Source organism: Glossina fuscipes, unplaced genomic scaffold (genome assembly GCF_014805625.2).
Source record: "Glossina fuscipes isolate IAEA_lab_2018 unplaced genomic scaffold, Yale_Gfus_2 167, whole genome shotgun sequence".
Lineage (NCBI taxonomy): Eukaryota > Metazoa > Arthropoda > Insecta > Diptera > Glossinidae > Glossina > Glossina fuscipes.
The window spans coordinates 77,580-87,383 of record NW_023998510.1 but is presented as its reverse complement, the minus strand read 5'-3'; the positions used below and the strand labels follow the sequence as shown (position 1 = coordinate 87,383).

The following is a 9,804-nucleotide window of genomic DNA, read 5'->3' as shown; positions in this document are numbered from 1 at the left end:
GTTAATATTGCAGAGTAGTTTTAACAAGTGAATTTCATGATAGCATAAGGACATGGTAATTTTTGTTAATTTTGAAAGTTATTTACTATCACTTTCAGCAATTACAATAACCAGATAAGCTTTATTGTTATTTATGTGAACCTAAATAATCGTTTTAGTTACGGTTTAAGTTATTTTTTTCTTAATATAACATAAATTTACTCTTTAAAAATTTGGTATATAAAAAGAATCCCTTCTTTTAGTAGATATTAGCCGCTTGGCGACAATCAGTTGTCTCCTAAAAAAATGAGGCGACAATGACAACGATAAACACCTACTTACATGATGACCATCCAGAATTTCTGAAACAAATTATTTTTTTAAAGTGTTTTAGTATTTGCTCTTTTCAAAAAAGCAACTAAGAAAATAAAAGTCAAAATAAAAGTCGTTTGAAGAGTTTCAACTTTTTTTGTTTTTTTAAGTTAATACCTTAATAAATTGTCTGATTGCAAAAAGAATTCAAAAACAGTAATGTGGGATGTTGGCATCTCTATAATTTAGCCGAATAAAAAGACGAAAAGTAGTTCTAAAAATGGAATGGAAGTAGTTGTTTGTAAAAGAGGAGCACTTGTTGTGATCGGCAGAGAATTCTAAAAACTATATATTTTGTAGATATTTTTCTTACAAACTGAGCATTAAACCAATGACCATTAAGATTTCCTAATTAGTGTACAAACATTTGCTTCTATTGTGGAATATGATAAAATAGGAATACTAAAATACGCTAAATACCAATGCCAATGACACGCGACTTATACGTTTAGATTAGCGGAAATTTATGTTATATAACGTCAACTGCTATATATGATTAGAAATAAATAAATGACTTTGGGTGTTTAGCTAAAATAAATTTAAAGTTGAAGTTAGTAAAATTTGTTTATTCGCACGGTATTCCAATGATAAATGAACAAGCCGTTTTTTTTTTTATTTTTCTACTAGAGCGCCTGTTTCTTACATGTACAACGCTAAACGAGATTTTCATGGGAATTTGTTAAAGCCGTGAGTCTAATAGCAGTCGTGGGAACGTGAAACGAAGGAAACTAAAGTTATCGAACAATGTTGAATGCTGTCCCATACGTGAAGCAAAACCTGTTGAAAAACGAAAGCAGACGCTAACTTCCAGTACACGGTTACCCTTCTGATTACAAGACGCGATCTGATTTTTAATAACATATGGTTTTGCTTAAACACCATATCGACGAAAGGAAAATTAAAATTTAACATTGCTTCGAGAAAATTATAAGTTACGCTTATCAAATGTAAGTAATTCATTTAAATTATAAAATGTGTACTAAATATCTGCATTGCATATATGGCAATTAGTAAAGTAATATTATGGACTACTTCGTTTCCTAAAGCTTTTATGAGATACAAATCTACATTGAAGAAATGCGCCTAATATATATTTCCGTAAAAACTTTGCCTTTGCCTTGATTATTTTTGGCTCTGTTTTAATTTTTCCAATGAACCAGTAACATTTGTTATAGATATAATTGCGTGATATCGGTGGAATATTTAAAAAAATGTGACTGCTCTTATGAATGTTATAAAAACACCTCTACTAGTTTCAATTCCGTTCGTTTCACACACTAATGTAATTCCTGTCGGATGTCTTAAAACTTCGTTTGCTGTGTATGAAAGTCAGCCGTATTACTTTTGTGCAGATTTCTTTCTTAACAATCTAGTTTTTGAATAAAAGCATGGAGGATGATTAAGTTTAAAAATTGCTTGCTCTTACATTATTGTCCTTTTTATAGGCACTTTAAAGTATAAGCGTTCGTCGACATGAATTACTAAGCGGTGTAAATTAAGTGGGATCCAGTTTTACTAAGGCGCGAACTCATTGCGCGTTGCCGGCATGCTAAGGGCTTTGGGTAAATAAAAATTGTTGAAGAAAATTAATTAATTAAGTTTTCCTTAAAATATCATAATTTCAGATGAAATATTTAAAAATATTATATATATGAATTAATATTGCAAGCTGTGAAGTTTCTGCTTTTCTGAATGTAATCCATCCCGAATTGATTTTAAGGGAGGAAATGACATTTTTCGCATAGAATTCAATAAATTTCTTGTGATTGGAATATCATAAAAGAAAGCATAAATCTTGTAAGCAGAGAAACAGGAGTAAAAGGTGTATTTATTTCGGCTTGAAACTGAAAAATGTCGATTTAGTTAATTCATGTTAATAATAATATCGGAAGATATGAGAACGGTGTCATCAATCCTTTCCAGAAACACCGGCATTGTTGCGATCGCTTACATAAATAATAGAAACTCGGCACGCTGCCAGATGTATTGGTATTGTTGTCTGCAGGCATAACACATTCATCTACTCAAACAAAATTTAGATGAAGTACGAAAAATAAAGGTTAAGTACATGAATAACTAATGCAGCGAGCTTTCGGATTTTATGGTAATCGCCATAATATAACAAGTTGAAGTGGCATGATGCGCTCACGTTTTTCACGCAAAGCTCGACAAACTGTTTATAATTGAAATTTTGTAAAAGAAAATGTGAACCCTTTAAAACGAGAAGTAGAAGCAAAATGCGCTTATTACATAGATCTTTATTCTTTTAATTTGCGAAAAACCAAATTCAAAGAAGATTTGAAAAATTAAGGTTAGAATTCAACACTTTCCGAAGATCTACAGAAATTTATTTAAAATTTTTCTATTCTCAGATAAAAGTTCTTAGTATGTTGCGCCGAAGAGTAAACGTCGGCAATTACTAACGCTTCTAACAACTACTAGTATGAATTGATTTTAATGGACCAAGTGACATTTTTTATGAAGAATTCTATAAACTGCTTGTGACAGAATTATCTTAAAAGAAAATGTGGTTCTTGTAAAAAGAGAAGCAGTAGCAATTTATTTTGGATCGAAAACGAATAATGCCGATCTAATTAATTCATGATAATAACAAAATCGTTATCATGGTATTCAGGAGATAAGAGAACGGCATTATCAATTCTTTTCAAACAACTGTACTACTGCCATCATTTATATAAGAAATAATAAAAATTCGTCACACTGCCAGACACGCTGAGGTGCTTCCTTCAAAATCTTATTAATACTACAAAGATTTCCACCACAATCGTCGCATTTATTGACATGCATTACTGCTTCTATCAGCGGCTTTCGTGTACAACTGACATCAAGAATTTTGCATTAGGGGTTCATCGAAATATGGCTTCGCAACGACTTTCTGCAACTTCCAGGTAACTTTTTTCCGGTGTTCATTTTATTGCAATAGGCTTAGTTTTTAAGAAAATTCTAAAAGAGAAAATCGAATGATTTTGAAAATGTGTTATGTTGTACGTATTTTTCACGTCGCACTATTTGTTAAAACAAGCATTTAAGCAGTTATTTTTAGTTATTACTTATTGTACATATGGTTAAGTTAGATACTCATTTTCATAAAAGTTCAATTTTCAAAAGGTTCAATTTTCATAAAACTACAAGCGAAGTAGTCGTTTTCCAATTCACAAGTAGCAGACGGACTGTCAGAGAGAATGAGAGAGAGCTTCGTTAATCGGAGTAAGTAGAGAAGTGTAATTGATTATATAAAAAAGGAATAGGGCAGAATTAAGCCTTCACGGTAGCTTAAATACGAGGTTTGTGATAAAGAAATAGAAAAAATTGTTAAGGACAGTAATAGTTTCGCTCTAATCGCAACATAGCTCTTTTTACATCTTTGTAAATAGACTTGATGAAAATCTTATATAGTCTGTAGCGTGACAGAGGATTCTCTATGAACCCAACGGCTGCATGTTCCTAAATGCTAAGCTGTTTGCGCCAAGATTAGCACCCTTTTAACTGTCGAAGTAAATTCGGCAAAGAGCATCGCTCTCTAATTATAGAATTTAATTATTAATTGTTTTTGAAGTTCCTAAAGTGCCAAAGCATGCTCAGCCTACATTATATATAATTGCTTATATACTATAAATTTTACCTAATTTTATTTATAATTTTCATTTATTTGAAATATGAAATGCTGATGCCATCATTTACCCCGTATAGAGTATATGATGTAGTGTTATGCTTGTTGTAAGTTTATCTATTATAGCTTTCCAGGATATTATTCACTTTTTGGCTTAAAATGCAGCTGCCTAAATTTTCGGCAATCCATCTTCAAGTGATGCCGAGAAACTGTAAGAATCATTTCGAGATGTTTGGATAAAGGCAGGGATTTTATGTCTAATATCTATTGTTTTGGGAACGAGAGGGGGGAGGAGTTAAACATTTCTTTGACATAAAGTAGAGAGTGTGTATTTTGAAAGAGGAAGCGATACGAACCGGAGACGTCAAGCCCATCCAAAACTATGCCTGCCATGCAACGAAGCTAGTAAGGATATGAAAGCATGTCACGGTACTAGCCCCTTTGTTGCCTTAGTTAAGAGACATTTTTCAATCACTCTTCAAAAATTTTAATAAATTTTGAGCCTTTTTTTTTTCCTACTCTTTTTGATATGAAGGTCGTTTCTGCTTTACAGGCGAACTTTAAAAAGATCTCTCACATTAGTTGCTGTTAGTCTTTTGACGTTTTTTTTCTTTCTTTGCCCTTGAAGGCTCAATTTTAAAAATAGTTTTATTTATCTGCTCGGCTTGCCTCTACTCTCGCAAAAGCAAGCAAAATCCCGCAAGATCATGCGATTTTGCTTGTTCTTGTATAAGCAAAAAAAAGGAATACCGCAAAATCACATGATTTTGCCTATCTTAATGAAAGGGAAAAGAAAAAAAGAACAAAACAATTATATCCCGCAAGATCATGCGATTTATAAACGGTACCACAAAAATCACACGATTTTGCCTATTCTTGTAAAAGCAAAAAAAGGAATACCGCAAAATCACACGATTTTGCCTAACGGCATGCCGTTATTGCGATATTTGTGGTTGACACAGACCTACAGACACTCTACCCAAGGTTTGTTCGCGGCCATTACAAGCATAATCCGTGCCTACAACCCACGTCTGGTAGAGTCGGGGTACTCAACTTCTTTTTTGTTTTTGTTCTGTTTTATGTAGATTGGGTTTCTAGAATTTTTTTTTTTGACTTTAATTGTAAATGTTTATTACACATTTTTTTGTCAGGAATTTGGCACGTTCGCTGAAAGCCTAGGGGTCCTAATCTTTTCTTTGCTTTTACTAACTTGCTTCTTTATGCAATGACATAAGAAATACAAAACTACATAAAAAGAGACAACTATGGCTCCATCAAAACGTCTGCGCGTTTATTTTCAGGCATTTGTTTATCTCAAAGACGATAGTTTGCGCAACCATTAAACCATTTCCTCAGTGCAACACACTAAATTCAGACTACACTATTTGAATTCTGATGATACTACTCAATATAGTGCCATCTTGTTGTAAGTTGGCAACACCGCTTCCTTGTAAGTAATGCGACGGATGTGCATTGCACAATTTGTGTGCCAACTCTTTGTTACAAAGTATAACTGAGAAATTAGTCCCCAACTGTGATAAATAGGTGAATGTCAAAACTACTTAAATTATGAAAGATAATGGCAAAGTATGGTCGCTTAAATTGAAAAGATATCCTACATTCCCTATGAATGAACCCCACAAATTCCCCTGTAAAATAACTATAGTACTTTATATATAGTGTCTTTATATCCTAAAATTATTTCCTCACAGGCGTAGCATTCAGTGTTTTCCATCTCTGTTGGTTGCTGATTTTGCAATAGTTCTTTAGGGCTTGCGGAATTCGTCCAATACAACTGACACAGGTCGTCCATTTTCCGCTGCATATGAGCAAGAAATTTAGCTGTGCAGGTTTCTCCTAATACAAATAAGAAATAAATAACCAGATTCAATTAGTTACTTAAATGAAAAACAAAAACATTTGTTATATACTCACCAACAAAAGTATACTGTTCATCACACTCTTCGTTATACACATGTTTAACATAATAAGAGACTGCACACGCTTCATGCTGTTGAATTGTTCTCGTCCCTTCGCTCCTGTCAAGAAGTTCTATGGGCTCCAGCACAGCCTCTATATCAGCATATATGATTATTGGCGGCAACATATTCTTTTCCATATTTTTAAACTTGGTTACTATTTCCGCTGATGGAAATACACATGTCAACCTTCCTTATGGCGGGTTTCACTCGAGGTGTAAAACGTTTGGCACAAATCACAAAACTGTTTCGATGTGGCTTCGCGTGTATTGTGTTTTTACCAACCTTTGCATGTTGGTAATAAGACAATAATGATATTGCTTAGTCGTTTCATTATATACAGTTAGCAAGTTGATATGTAAACTTTTTGGTTCCTTTGTCGCCCTTGCTGGACCAACCACTTTCTATGTACCCTTGGATTCCTATTTATTGTGAGGGCTTTTGCCTATTTCCTGGTGCTGGGGTATGCTCAGCGGGATCAGGCTCAGACTCACAAGAACGGTATAGTTATCTTTTCATTTAGTTTACTTCATTTTCAGCTCGAAGTTTAAATTACTGCTTATTACACTCTGCTCTGTTATTAAATTCATTCCAATATACATTCTTTTCTTCTTTTAAATTTTACAAGGGCAGGAGTTGCCACATTAGCTTATCACTAGAAACTCGACCGTTTTGCTTTTGACTCTCCCCTGATTCTCTCTCCTACTCCTACAATTTGAAGTTGTTGTTTACGACTCCCATTGCCCGCACTGTGATGGGCCTTCTTTAGCATCTGTTATGTCGTTGTTGAACCGTCCCTGCCAGGTCGCCTTGTCAAGGTTAAAACCTGGAAAGGAAAAAATCCATAAATGTTGCAGCCTAGGTATTCCTCAGCGAGTGCTCCAAACATTCAAGATTATAATGTACAAACATTTGCACTTACCTTCAATGTTCAATTTAGAATTTTGAGATGTAATAACGAACTCGGCTATTTCCTTTGTAATATTGTAATTCATCTCAGAAATTTTACTATTTGACTTATGAAGACATAAATCCTACCCACTGAAATAAAATGTTATCTAAGGTATGAGAATTGAGCTATGCAGCTTCAATTTTGAAATGCAACTGAATAATCTTATCTTTTATTTGCCTCGCAAATAAACACTTAGTTATCACTTAGCGTGGCAACAATCATTACGTTGCCACTTTTAGATACACTGTGATAACCGTAGACTATTCAATGCTAAGTTAACATTAAGTGATAAAATTAATTAATAAAAATTTACTTTCTAAATATAATCGTTTTTAACGTTTTCAAAATATTATTCACTCATTAAACGGGTCAGTAATTACGCCATTGTAATTACGAGCTATTTAATCCCCTCCGTTTGAAAGCTTTAATAACGTGACACGATTGTTGCCGTTAATACGGATATTAATAAAATTAAATTTTTATCATTTTACGGTCACACACTTCTTTAGAATTCCTCTAAATAAAAAAACAACATACAAGGCAGTCTGAAATATGCTTATGAAGTGAACTTACTAAAGGCTTCCGTGTGTAAGTGAAAACTAATGGTTCGCAAATTTCGTCGTGTATAAGTACAGCATGGCTTGGCTACAAAATGCCATGATGTAACATGCAATCCGAGGGTAATAATAAGTGAACTTGATGATATATCCAGTGTCTGGACGAATTTTTCACTTATAGGTAATGAATTAACCAAAGCGTCAGTAATCGCCATACATCCAAATCTGTAGAATAGAAGACAACAACTGTTCCCTTTCGTTTATTAACAAATAATGTATTTTGAATCTTAAACTAATTCATTTTCTACTTTATACATTAACCATTTTAAAAACGATGTCATTTTAACATAGCCACATCTTATATGGTGCTTACGTTTTATGGTTTAACTGTACATAGTTGTTAAACCAAAATTCGTTCTTTTTTATAAAGTTACAGGTTTTCAGTTGTAATAAACAGATTACTAAGTCTCAATACACAGATCATAAGAAAGTGTATAGTACGTCAACCTCCAGCGATCAGTTAAACCTATTCTAAAATTGAAAAAAATATTCTTTTTTGCTTGGACATAACAACTAATTTTTATTTCATTTATTACTTTTTTTTAAAGTTGATGAATTCATGACTTATGACAACACATGATCGATGTCCTTTTTAATAAAAGCAACATTTACCTAAATTATTCACAACGTATTAGTCAAACTAAATTTTCTTTATTTTAATTTACTTTTTGTATATATTAATTAAATTTTGATTCGAAATGCCACACTGAATCAATACGAAAAGCGAGATCCAATCTTATAATATGATATACATACGAACCTTGAACTCTTTTTCTCCTCTTTTTACAATTTTATCTATTGCTATTTGCCATTTGCCTAATTACGACAAAAGGAGGAAATGAATGTAAGAACGGAAATTGATTAGCGGTGCTCCGCTAGCTAAAGCAACAAAACCAAAAGCTAATAAATTACGATATGTACGGATGTGGTCTACACAGTAATTGAATTCCTAATTGAGTTCTTGCAAGGTGCATCCACAGTGGTGAATTTTCAATGTTTCATTTTGTTAGTACTGTTATTATTGTTAAATGCGTAAGTTAGCGATCGAGATTCTGTGGATACAGTAATCTTTCTCGATCCATAAAGGCAGTTGCGAAGAGATTTTAATGCTCGAATTATTACACGTTCGCCTTTCTTTGAATAGATAGTTTTCTTCTGTTCCTTTTAGCGTTCGTGATATTAACGATGTGGGTTTGTTGCTTTGCCTAAGACTTACGGCAACGATTGTTAGCTGGAATTGTGTTTCAGAGTTTAGGTAAAGAAGAAGAGCATTATTTAGCTGGTCGAAAGCGGCTCTGTTCGTTCATTTCACAAGAGAACAAAACTAAACCAAGGTGCACTAGAGTTATTAAATGAACGCCACCTCTGGGATAATGCGTGTTATTCATCTTATTGCTGATACTAGCAGCAAAAAGCCGTATTTGCTATGGTAAGAGCAAGAGGTCGGGTGAAGCCCTTGGCTCATATATGAATTTGACAGGTTTCAGACCGTCTGTAGCGTGAGGCAAAATACAAAATCAGTTGAACACATAGATTGCTTGCGTTGCTAAACTAAAATAAAGGGTATAACACGTCGTTACATAAATATTAATGAACAAGCGCAAGATGAAATGAAGCGAAAATCACTTTAAAAAGTCAAAAATTAAAACTAAAAATCACTTATTAAAGTGTAAACATCGGTAGGATTGGTTGTACATTTAACCAATTCCCTTAGTTCTATAAAAACAAGGTATTTATATATATATCGCTCATACAGGGGCCATAGTTACTTATTTGGGGCCTTGAAATGTTTTAAAAAATAGCATATTTTCCGTTTGACGATTTTAAAAAGACCGGTACTCATCGAATTTGTCTTCTTATTGGGGGCTTTAGTAAAGCGGTCTTTCAGCGACCTCCACATTACCCTGCATTTTTCAATATAAAATACATAGAAGATGAAATCAAATGTTTGTAAATTTTCTTGTATTTTATTTATTGAACCTGGCCACTTCATTGGATATGGTATTTCGGGATTCTTCTTTTGCCATGAAACGTTTGTTTGTCATTTCTTGCCTTTTGTATACTATGTTGATTACCTGCGCTTCCATCTTTTCTTTTTTTAATTTTTACTTTTATATGAATTAAAAATTCGCTTACTGAGATTCATTAAAAAAATTAATATTTATCTTCTTGGTCAGTGTGATCGCACTTTATTGAGTTGAAATAATAGTTAGACGTAAAAATGTATCCTTCTTTGCAAATGATTTGATTTTCTTTAATTCCGATCGGAAAGAT

The 9,804-nt window shown here is 33.2% G+C and overlaps 1 long non-coding RNA gene across 1 annotated transcript; it reads left to right on the top strand.

Annotated features, from left to right (window-relative positions):
• Positions 1–861: 861 nt before the first annotated feature.
• On the top strand, positions 862–2,564 carry LOC119641667. Its single transcript, XR_005247871.1, has 4 exons — positions 862–901; positions 979–1,298; positions 1,797–1,913; positions 1,977–2,564. It is a non-coding gene; the product is annotated as an uncharacterized LOC119641667 (long non-coding RNA).
• The last annotated feature ends 7,240 nt before the right edge of the window (positions 2,565–9,804 follow it).